Here is a 12,247-nt window from a genome sequence, read left to right on the forward strand (position 1 = left end):
CCATTATTCCTGAATACTTACGTGTATGATTCCTACAAATAAAACCATGCTCCTACATAGCCAAATTAACCATCAGAATCAGTAAATTCACTGATACATTACTACGTCTAATCCTCATACCTACTTGCATTTTTCCACCTGTCTTAACATTTTTTATAGCAAAAAAAATATCCTGTTTAGAATCATACATTGCATTTACTTGTCATGTTTCTTTAGTTTAATTCAATAATTTTTCCTTAACTTTCATGACCTTGACACTTGAAAATTACAGAGAAGTTATGCTGTAGAATGTCCCTCATTTGGATTTGTCTGATGTTTCCTTGTGATTAGATTTAAGTTAATGGATCTTTGGCAGAAATAGAATAGAACCGATGCTGTTGCAATCTGTCACGTGGCTGTCCTTTTCTGAAGATGCGAAATTTGAGCACTTGATTAAAATGATATCTGCCAAGCTTCTCCACTCATTGTAAAAAAGCTACTCTTTTTTTTTCTTTGGTAATTAAAAAGTACTTGATGGAAAGTATAATGAAACCGCATAAATACCTCATTCCTCATCACAATTTCAATTTATTCATTTATTCACTTATGTCATATGGACTCATGCTTTCTTATTTTATTAAATGATTTATAATCCATTATTTTTATTATTTATTTTGATGTTTAAATTGTCAACTTTAACCATGAAAGCCTCAAGCTAGCTATTGTATTGTCTTGAAATGTCCCCAGCGTTTTTTGAGTATTTTCTTACTTTATGGTATGAAAAGATGTTCCAGACCTATTTTGCTCTTTCCTTGTAGCACCTCAGGGAAATCTTCCTCCTTCTTTCCATACCAATAACAGAGAAGAGAGAACACATATTCTTCTCAAGCACACATGGAGCCTATGTCACATTTTAGTCCATAAAGAAGGGCCTAACAAATTTTGAAGAGTATCATACAGACCACATTCCTCACCATAATCAAATATGTCAGGATCAATAACAAAAAGATGATTAAAATAACCTTATGTATTTGGGGGGAGGCACATGGATAAAAAAAGAAACCACAATGAAAATTTAAAATACTTATAACTGGAAAACAATGGAAAAATTAAAATGGAACTGAGATAAAGTACTGTCTTGTAAATGTCCATATAAAAACAAAAGAAGGGCTGATAATTACGAACTTGGGATAAGAACAGCAGAATAAACACAAAGAAAGTAGAAGAAAAAAAAAAGAAAAGAAAGTAGAAGAAAGAAAATGTTAAAGTAGGAGCAAGCAGATATTTATAAAAATATTGTTATGAAAACTAAAATTGCACTCTAATATTTAATAACACTCAAAAATATGAGTTTTACCTTTGCTCACCAGGATTTTGATGACAATAAAATGGTTTGTAGAAGGTAACTAGGTGGTAGGAGAGCAAATTCTAAGTTATTGTGCATCTGCTATTATTATTAGGGCATTCCTGTCTGAAAGTTCAACGATTTATCTCAAAGGAGCTTCTGATGGTAAACTTTCCATTTTCAATCTCTTTCTGGGACTTATTATTATCCATTTTGAGTTAATTTTTGTGACAGGTGTAAGGTCTATGTGTAGATGCATGTGAATGTTCAGTTGTCCAAAACCATTTGTTGAAAAGACGATCTGTTCCATGGTATTGTCTCTACCCCTTTGTCAAAGATCACTTATCTACATTCATATGGCTCCATTTCTGGGCTTTTTATTCTGCTCTGATGATCTATGTGTCTATTCTTTGCCAACACTCACTGTCTTGATTACTGTAGATTTATAGTAAGTCTTGAAGTTGGATAGTATCAATCTTTTAACTTTGTTCTTCTATTGCATTACTGGATTTAGCTACTCTGAGTCTTTTGCCTCTCCATATAAACGTTAGAATCAGCTTGTTGCTATCCCTAAAATGACTTGCTGGGATTTTGATTGTGATTGTATTGAATCTATCCATCAAGTTAGGAAGAGCTGATATCTTGATGATATTGTCTTCTTATCTATGAACACAGAATATCTCTTCATTTATTCAGTTTTTCTTTGGTTTCTTTCATCATTTCGTATTTTGTATATATTTTGTTTGGTTTTTACCCAGGCATTTCATTTTTGGGGTGTTGTTAATGTAAATGGTAATGTGTTTTTCATTTCATTGCTGATATATAAGAAAGCATCTGGCTTTTATGCATTAACTTCTATCCTGAAAATTTACCATAATCTCTTGTTAGTTCCACTTTTTTGGTGATTCTTTTGGATTTTCTATAAAGGCAATCATGTCACTTGCAAACAAAGATAGTTTTATTTCCTTCTTCCCAATTTATGTAACTTTTTACATTTTTTTTTCTTGTTTATTGCATTAGCTATGACCTCCAATAGGATGTTCAAAAGCATTGATGAGAAGAGAGGTCCTTGTTTTCTTCCTAATCTTATTGGGAAATCTCCTAGTTCTTTTAAAAAAAAAAAAGATTTTATTTATTTATTTGAGAGAGAAAGAGAGCGGGGGAAAAGCAAAGGGAGAGGAGCAAGCACACTCCATGCTAAGCATGAAGTCTGATGTGGGGCTCAATCTCAGGACCCTGAGATCATGACTTGAGCCAAAACAAGAGTTGGATGCTTAACCAGCTGAGCTACCCAGGTGTCCCAAAGATTTTATTTATTTTAGAGAGAGAGAACACTCACATGTGAGCAGGGGGAGGGGCAGAGGAAGAAGGAGAGATTCTCAAGCAGATTCCACAATGAGTGCAGAGACCAATGAGGGGCTGGATCCCACAACCCTGAGACTACAACCCAAGTTGAAACCAAGAGTCCAATGTCCAACTGACTGAGCTACTCAGGCGCCCAGGAAATCTTTGAGCTCTGATTGTCTACTTCTTTTTTGTGTGAGTGTTAGTGTCTTTCAAAGAATTGGTCCATTTCATCAAAGTTATCAAATTCGTGTGTATGAGATGATTTTAATAATAAAAACAATTGGAAACAAGCCATATATCCATCAACATTAGACAGATAAATTATGGTCTAATATCTAATGAGATACTATGTAGCAATGAAAATATGTGACTCACCCAGTGCTTCTCAGCCTTTTTTCTTTCATTATCATACCCCAAAGAGATGTCTTCAAACTTTTTTCCCTAATACCCCTGTGAAACTTTAACCATAGACAAACTGTCGACTTAGATACTATATGCATATCTTTGCTTTACACATTAAAAAAGAGTTGTCTGCACTCCCAGAACCAATTTTCACTCCATTAAGGATGCATGATTCATTCATCAATATGGATGAATCCTAACGACATATATAATTCTCTTTATATTAGGTTCAATGAGGCAACAGTAAACAATATGTTGTTTAAGGATACAAACATATGTGGTAAAACTAGAAAGAAAAGCAAGGCTGGGACGCCTGGGTGGCTCAGTGGTTGAGCATCTGCCTTTGACTCATGTCATGATCCCTGGGGTTCTGGGATCGAGTCTCACATCGGGCTCCTTACAGGGAGCCTGCTTCTCCTTCTGCCTGTGTCTCTGCCTCTCTCTATGTCTCTCATGAATAAATAAATAAAATCTTAAAAAAAAAAAAGAAAAGAAAGGCTATGATAAATATAAAATGTCTCTAATAGTTGCCTCTACAGTTCAAATACATAAAGGGATGGATGAGTCAGGCTGGAAATATTAAGTTATTGGCAAATTTTCTTTCTTAAGTTGTTTGCTTGGTACTATTAAAAGCAAGCCAACAGGCCCCAAATGGCATCACTTATGCTAATCCCTATGTCACCAAACCAAGACTTAACGACAGTTTCAGCCTTTCCCAGAAATGGGATCTTAAACCAGTCTCTCAGGAACTACTCGATCAACACTAGTACAGGAATCTGCCTGATAGACCCCTAAAGGAAAGTGACCTTGCCACAACCAATCCACTTTTGCCGCTATAATTCCCCTGTTCCTACTCTCTTTTGCCTATCATTTTGTACAGCCTCTGGGAGCTTCTATTTATCTGCTAGATGGGCTCCTGACTCACAAATCGTTGAGTAAAGCCAATAAGATCTTTAAAATGTACTCCGTTGAATTTGTGCTTTTATTTTTTTTTTAAGATTTGCATTTATTTATTTATTTATTCCTGAGAGACACAGAGACAGAGACACAGGCAGAGGGAGAAGCAGGCCCCATGCAGGGAGCCTGATGTGGGACTCAATCCCGGGACTCAAGGATCATGCCCTGGGCCCTAGGCAGACACTCAACCGCTGAGCCACCCAGGGGCCCCAATTTGTGCTTCTAAACAGTCTATACATATTTTTAGAATTATTATTATTTAGGATGTACATACATACTACATACATTCTTCTGCATATAGTCTATGTTACCAGATAATTGCAACACAATGGGGTAAGTACAACTGCAGAGGTGGATTTAAGTAGATAAAACAAAATTCAAAGAAGATTCAGAGAGGACATATGAAAGGGCAGGATTTGGAGGATACATAGGAGTCTACCAAGTAGAAGCAGAGAAGGGCAGTTAATGTACAGGGTTCAAACACATAAAATAGTTTGCGCTTTGGCGGAATTATAAGAAATTCAATATTTTTGGGGCCAAGTACGGGGGAAATGTGAGCTATTGATTCTTGATAAATGCAGAAGGATTAAAACGACAAAAAGAGGAACATTGTTTCTATAAGTTTCTTCCTGATAAGTTTATTTCATGCCTAAAGCAGAATAAAGTGGTCTGAACCTTTCTTTTGAATAAAAACTACCAGCCCAGCCTCAGAGCTTAGAGTTCTAATCCTTGGCTAAACAAGCCGAGAGGAATGCATTGCCATCTGCATCCACTCATCCTTCTTCCCATTTGGCCTTGCAGAATTGTTCTTTTTCAAAGTTCAAGTTTTTTAATCCTTCTGTCAAGGCTTCACTAATTAAAGCCCAAACAACCTTAAAAGCAAATGAGCATTTGGGGCCACTGGGCACCCTTCCATGGCTCTGGATCCATTGTTTTTGTTTCTTAATACTCAAAAAGACGTCTTTGTTTAATTCTGAGCTTCCACAAGTGCCTTTTTCTCACTTTGAGTCTTTTCCCTCCCTTCTGCCTCTCATGTAGCTCACCACAATCAGTCCAACAAAACTCCACCTAAACGCAGCACATCTATTTTGAGGTCACATGATGTGGTTTTCTGTAAATACTCGCCACAAATGCCAATCCATCAGCTCAATCGCCACTTGTAGTTGCTTCATGTGTGTAATTTCCAAGACAGAAAAGGTAGATGTAAAGTGTGTCCTAAGTGCAAAGAGTAAAGTATTCTTAACAGGAGAAAACGGGATATCTCTTGAGGTGCTGCATGGGGATATTTCAAGAAGTCATAGTTTTGGGGTAAGCCTCTTTCCTCCCCCCTGTTTACCCTGTCATGCCTGGGAAATAAAACCAGAAGCACTCCAGAAAGAAGGAGGCTGTTTCTATACTTGGAAAGCTGATAGTTGGGTCATCAGTAAAATATAAGCTTTGAACTTGATCAATGGATTACTAGGAAAAAATGAAGAAAGAGGAGAAGGAAGAGAAGGAGGAAGAGGAGAAGAAAAAGAAGAGGAAAAAGGGAAAGAAAGAAAAAGAACACATTAGTGACAACACAACCTCTCCTGAGATCGTCTGATCTGTTTAAGGGTTAAATGCATTGCATTTTGATCATGTCTGTCTCATTTTCCTCTGTGACAAGCCTCAACTGGTTTTTTGGGTGGTTTTGTGTGTGTGTGTGTGTGTGTGTGTGTGTTTTAACCTTTGATGGATAGCATTTTCATTCAAAGATTTTTCCATCATGATAAGTTAAATCGTTTCTTAAAAGTAATTGCGATGCCCCGTTCTTAGGAAATCAATAAGAAAAAGTGTCCATCATGTGGATCTTTGCCTCCTTAAGAACATAAGTAGCATGTGTTATACAAATTAACAAAGTTCAAAACAATGTAATAGGTTTGTCTCTCTTTTCCCCCATGATCAGATAAAATCAAAGCCTCCCTAATGAATACTCCACCATTTTCTCTTTTTAGATCTGGGTATTAGTTGTGTCTTTGAAAGCCATTGATAGGCTTCTGCATAACAAAATGGTCTCTTCCCCTCCCCATTCAGAAAATCCTCAAAACTAAGTTTGATGCCTGGCAGGTTTCTGTGGGGCTATTAGCTTCTTCCCACACTTGGGGAAGCAGCTACCACCACTTGGCTGTACTATCAGGACATATTAATCATGCATCAGCACAGGGGCAGTGGTGGAGGATAAAGTTAACGTCTAACGGATGGTTTTAGTCATTTGCAGGCCCTATCTGAATCACTAAAATAAACAGGGTCCCCCAAAGATCAATGTAAACTGTGTCACCTTGTTTTAATGTTTAAATCAAAATGGTTCAAGACCCACCCCATAGGTCAGTGGACAACCAGCAACCAGCCACCCCCTCTCTGAGCCCCCCAAAGTCCCTGGGGATTCCCGGGGGGGTTACCCAACTCAGTCTTTTACTGATTCTCTCCTTTGAATCTTCATCTTCACACGTATCTCCTCTCCTGCAGTTGGATTTGTCTTCAAGATAAGCATCAGGGTTAACAGCCCAAGTGGATCACTTGTAGGTGGAGGACTCTGGGCAACCCGCTCATGCACTCTGCCTCAGTTTCCCCATTTGTAATAAAGGGCTAATAGACCACCTCCTCGGAGGTTGTTGTCTGCATTAAATGAGCAGAAAGCACTGGGAAGGGGACAGGCCCGGTTAGTTATCGCTTGGCCTGGTTCTCACCTGCTCAAAAGGAGACGGTCCTTTCCTCTCTGCTTCTCCAAAGCAGCCTCTGCAAGTACAAGTGTTTGACTCCTCTCAACAGTCATAGAGGTGAGTGATTATAATTCCCCACCAGTACTGCTCAGAGCAAGTTCACGGCCCATCTCCTTGGTCCTCCTCTCTCTCGCTGAGGGAGGTGGAGGTGGCTTGAGCTGCTCTTCTTCTGTGCCTTTCCTCACCCCTCCCCAACCTTCCTTCTTCTTGGCCCCCTCTCTTTCTCGGCTGAGGTTCCTCCCCTGGGCCCTCCAAAGCCCCCACTACTTTGTAGAATGGTTCAGCATACTCTTGCCCACAGACATCTTCCAAGTCATCCCGCAGAAGCTTTAGCGTTTAGACCCTGAGAAAACTTTTCAAGTATTTTCCTAGATAAAGACCTTCTAAGAAAGGAAGTATGACACTCTCCTGGCAGCAGAAGCAGCTGTCAGTAGTTAGAATTTTTGAAGGCCATTTTCTCTCTTCATTAAACTAATAATAAGAATGGGTGAGGATGGTCAAAGGTATAAACTTCCAGTTATAAGACAGGTAAGTTCCAAGGATGTAACATACAAGATGGTGACTAGAGTTAACAATACTTTATTGTATATTTGAAAGTTGCTAAGAAAGTAGATCTGAAAAGTTCTCCTTACAAGGAAAAAAAGTGTAACTATATGAGGCAATAAATGTTAACTAACCTAATCGTGGTAATCATTTCACTCTATATACATTTATCAAATTATTATTATTATTATTGTTATTATTATTATTATTTTATGATAGTCACAGAGAGAGAGAGAGAGAGGCAGAAACACAGGCAAAAGCAGGCTCCATGCACCGGGAGCCCGACGTGGGATTTGATCCCCGGTCTCCAGGATCGCGCCCTGGGCCAAACGCAGGCGCTAAACCGCTGCACCACCCAGGGATCCCACATTTATCAAATTATTATACTGTATAGCTAAAATTATACAATATCATGTTCCAATTATATTTCAATAAAATTGGAAAAAATAGTTAATGCTTATGATGTGGTTTGCAAACATCCCAACTGCTTCACATCTATTGTTATCATGGTCCAGTGAAATATTACTTAAACTTTCTGTGTCTCATTCTCCTCATCTGAAAAACAAAGAAAATTATAACAACTCCTCCATAGGCCATCATGAGAATTAAATGATGTAGTATATGTACAGCAACAGTGCCTGCTACTTAGTAAGTGCTCAATTAATCTGATCATCACCCTTCTATCCCCAGTCGACAAATAATGGCTTGGAAGCTGGGATCTGTGGGGGTCCCTTGCTCATGGTTACAGAGAAAAAAGGGGCAGGCCAAAACTGTATTCCAAGCTGCCTGCTTCAAAACTCATTTTCTGCTTCTCTTGAATCAAGGGCTAGACTCAAAAAGGGGACTAAACCCACATGTGTAGTTTCTGAGTTGAGGGATCTGAATGAAGGAATCAACTAATTAAATTAAATGAACATTTACATAAAACTCTAGATAGAGGACTTCTCTTTAAAAAAAAAAAAAATTGAAGTGGTTAGCCCCTATTTGAGGATGGAAACTTCCAGTGAGTTCTAAGTAACCACTGCTTTTCTGGAATATGGACTTTCCACTTCTCTGTCACACTTGGCTTCTTTTTTGTTGTTGTTGTTTGTTTTCTTTTGCCAGCCTGCACCCTGTGATCTTTCTTTCTTTCTTCTTTCTTTCTTTCTTTTTCTTTCTTTCTTTCTTTCTTTCTTTCTTTCTTTCTTTCTTTCTTTCTTTCTTTCTTCTTTCACCCTGTGACATTTCATTTATGCCTCATGCCCTTACTGTGGGTGATCCAGGAGTATACTCTATACTTACATGAGTGAAATAGAGTAATTAACATATCATCCCTTGGGGATCCCTGGGTGGCTCAGCGGTTTAGCGCCTGCCTTTGGCCCAGGGCACGATCCTGTAGTCCCGGGATCGAGTCCCATGTCGGGCTCCCGGCATGGAGCCTGCTTCTCCCTCCTCCTGTGTCTCTGCCTCTCTTTCTCTCTCTATGTCTATCATAAATAAATAAATAAATAAATAAATAAATAATTTTTTTTAAAATTTTTATTTATTTATGATAGTCACAGAGAGAGAAAGAGAGGCAGAGACACAGGCAGAGAGAGAAGCAGGCTCCATGCACCGGGAGCCTGATGTGGGAATCGATCCCGGGTCTCCAGGATCGCGCCCTGGGCCAAAGGCAGGCGCCAAACCGCTGCGCCACCCAGGGATCCCAATAAATAAATAAATAAATAAATCTTTAAAAAAACAACAACAACGTATCATCCCTTTGTATGATTCAGCAGAAACTTCAGGAGACCCTGTTGGACCGACTCTGTGGTGCCACAGTAACAAGATGCACAAAATTCCTTCCACACCAGAATCTTTAACAGCGTCCTCAGATTTGCCTAGTTCCTAGCCCTGGCCACTGTTAAGTAAACAGAATTGAAGGACCCTCTACAATTGTTCGGGTCATTTACTCTGAAAGCTCTATGGAGGTTCTGAAACTTCTCTAAACATGTCCCTGACACAGGTTTGGACACAGCTAAGGAGCCTGTGGTCATACTCATGACAGGTCTGCTTAAGACATTTTCCAGAGTGCGTTTTCTTGACTCATTGCAGCAGGATGCTAACCAGCCTCCCCACTACCAATTCCCACGGCTTCAATTCATCCTGGATTCAACTGACAGACTAATCTGCCTCGAACATCGATCTTATTACAACCATCACCTGCTCAAGTCTCGACTGAACCTCCCTATTGCTGCCTACATATCCCCCCTTTCAGCCTAGCATTCAAGGCCCTGGTCCATCACGCTGTCCCTGATGGAAATCTCCAGACTTATCTCAAATTTCTCTGCGACACGGCCCCTCTGCTCCAGATAAATCAGTCTGTCTGTACTTCAGGGCTTCCATTTGTGTTTCACCTGCCAGAGTCATCCCTGAATTTCCCCTCAATCGAATCATACCTTTTTATCTATGTCCCCCTTATCATGTGCATATTTAATAAAAATTATGTTCTTAAAAAAATTATGTTCTTGAAATTAGCTCAATGTTCATGCTTTATCCATGAAAGCATATCCATGTTTATGTAATTTTCATGCTTTTTTGTAGACAGAAAAATTCTGTACTAATATGCACCACTCTCCTCTCTCATACTCATAACAGACATTACTGGGCAGCCATGGCCCTTTTTCTCACTGTGCTATTCATAGCTTCTGTATCTTTCTCTACATTAAGCTCCAGGTAATTACCACATGTCAGTCAGAGTTGGAAATAACATGCCATCCTTATTCTAGATTAGAGCATCATTACAATTCTAGATGGTGGAAATGGAAAGGCTTAGAAAGAGGAGGGAGGCAAAGAAGAGGACCTTATTATTATCATTTTTTGCCCTGTATTTTCTCCCTGAAATTCAAGGTTCTCTGTGTGGGATGAATAGGTCATGGTCAAGAGAATCTTTGTCCTCAAGATTTGAGACTACTACTCATAAGTTTATCTCAAAGGCTTCACAGACTCTCCTCACAGCAACCAAATGGCCACAAAAGGGGTTCAGTCCTTTCTTTATTTTGTTAGCTTAAAGTTCAATGAAAGACAGAAATATTTTCCTCCAGCAGAGAAAAGTTCTCTGCATCTCATTGGCTCTGATCATCTGTGACCTAATTCCTCTGTATAGGGTGAGAGTGGAAGGGGCGTAGACATGAAATGCTATAATTGGTCAGGACTGAATCTCATGCTCCACCTTTAAAACTGGCATAATCATGCAAAGAAAAGTTGAGGGTGCTGGAAGTCTTGAAGGGTGCTAGGTATTAATTATCTAGAAAATTATGTGTCACTTCTATCATACAGGTGATATCAGTCTAGGTTCTGGGGATATGGTAGTGGACAGAATGAAACTACATCATCCAGGAGCTTATTCTTTAGTTGGAAAATACAGAAAATAGACAAACATGTACATAATAAGCCAGGTAGAAATAATTGCTGAATAAAAATATAAAGCAGAATAAGCAATATAGTTAGGGCTACAGGGCGAAGGCAGTGGGATGTATGACCATTACATCTTATGTATAGTGGTTGGAGGAGGCACCTCTGTTAAGGTGGCACATGAAAATGAACTAAAATTGTTGAGGGAGCAAATTAGACAGAGACACCTGGGGGAAGAGCATTCCACACAGAGGGAACAGCAAAGGCAAATGTCCTGAGGCAGGAGAATGGTTTAAGTTTTGAGGACCAGCCAGGAGGCCAATGTGGCTAGAACAGAGTGAGCAAGGAGGAAAGAGGTAGGTGGTGAGATCAGAGATTAAGTGGTGGGAAATAAGCAGGGAACAGATATTGGAAGGTCTTTAAGGCCATTATGAAGACTTTAGCTCTTACTATGAGGGGGATGGGAAGCCATTGGAGACTGTTGAGCAGATGGTAATACAACCTGGCCTATGTCCTAAAAGAATCATTTTCATTTTTCTGTGCTGCCAGGGTGGGGGTAGAAGGGACCGAGCAGAGTAGGGTGACCAGCTATGAGCCTATTATAATTTTTAGACAGAAGATAGTGGTGACTTGTACCACGGTGGTGGGGACACAAATGACAAGAAGTGGTAACACATGGGAAGTATTTTGAAGGTAGGGCAGATGAGATGTGCTAACAGATGGGGTGTGGAGGTGTGGGAAGAGGATGCAGAGACAACTCCAAGGTTCTTGGCCTGAACAAAGGAAAGGATGGCATTGCCTTAGGGGAGACCAAGGAAAGAGCAGGGCTTAGGGTAGAGTGAATTTGAATATTTTCAATGCTAAGAAGAGGTAGGAAGTCAATTATTGATATATGGTCTTGTGTTCAAGACAGAGGTATGGGTTGAAGATTTGAGCTTAGGAATTGTCAGTATCAAGATGGAATTTAAAGTCATGAGAATAAATACGGAAACTAAAGTGTTTGTACAGATAGATGAGTGAAGATACCCCGGGTCTGAGCCTGAAATCTCTCCACAGCAGGAACTGAGGCAAAAAATCTCCATTCACAGGTCCCTGAGTGCCAACAGCTCCCTTCCCAGGACTACTATTGGAATAATTCCTTTTCCTTTTTCCATTTTTTTTTCCTCCTGATGTGACTTTTTGCTGAACTCCAATTTTCCTATTTGAATAAGATTTTTCTGTTTCACCTTAAACTTTGTGAATGTTTTCCAGGCTTAGCTCCCTAAATATTGACACACCAGGAAGGTCAGCCTGAATTGGGCAGCCAAAGCAAATGCTGAGATAGCCAAGAACGGAGCTCAGGTTGATCTTGGAAGGCAGGACCACCAGGCCTTGGCTCACAGGGCCAGGTGGACCAGCATGGAAGCAGAGAAGGCAACTGGCACTGGGTGGGTGACACCATAGCGTGGCCTACCACTCATAGGCACTTGGATGGGGCATGAGAAGGTCAGTTGGGTCAGGGCTGATGTATCCAGGAATCTAGTTTAGCATCCTAGTGACCAATATCCAGGAAAATAAAGGG

At 39.8% G+C, this 12,247-nt stretch overlaps 1 protein-coding gene across 1 annotated transcript in view; it reads left to right on the top strand.

Moving 5' to 3' along the window:
- DCDC1 (doublecortin domain containing 1) overlaps positions 1-9,793 on the top strand; it is a 482,774-nt gene extending 472,981 nt beyond the window's left edge. Inside the window, exon 42 of the mRNA XM_038563136.1 lies at positions 9,069-9,793. The gene's annotated coding sequence lies outside the window, so the exon portion shown is untranslated. The remainder of the gene's footprint in view (positions 1-9,068) is intronic.
- The last annotated feature ends 2,454 nt before the right edge of the window (positions 9,794-12,247 follow it).

The sequence above is a fragment of the Canis lupus genome, chromosome 18 (assembly GCF_011100685.1).
Source record: "Canis lupus familiaris isolate Mischka breed German Shepherd chromosome 18, alternate assembly UU_Cfam_GSD_1.0, whole genome shotgun sequence".
Taxonomy (NCBI): domain Eukaryota; kingdom Metazoa; phylum Chordata; class Mammalia; order Carnivora; family Canidae; genus Canis; species Canis lupus.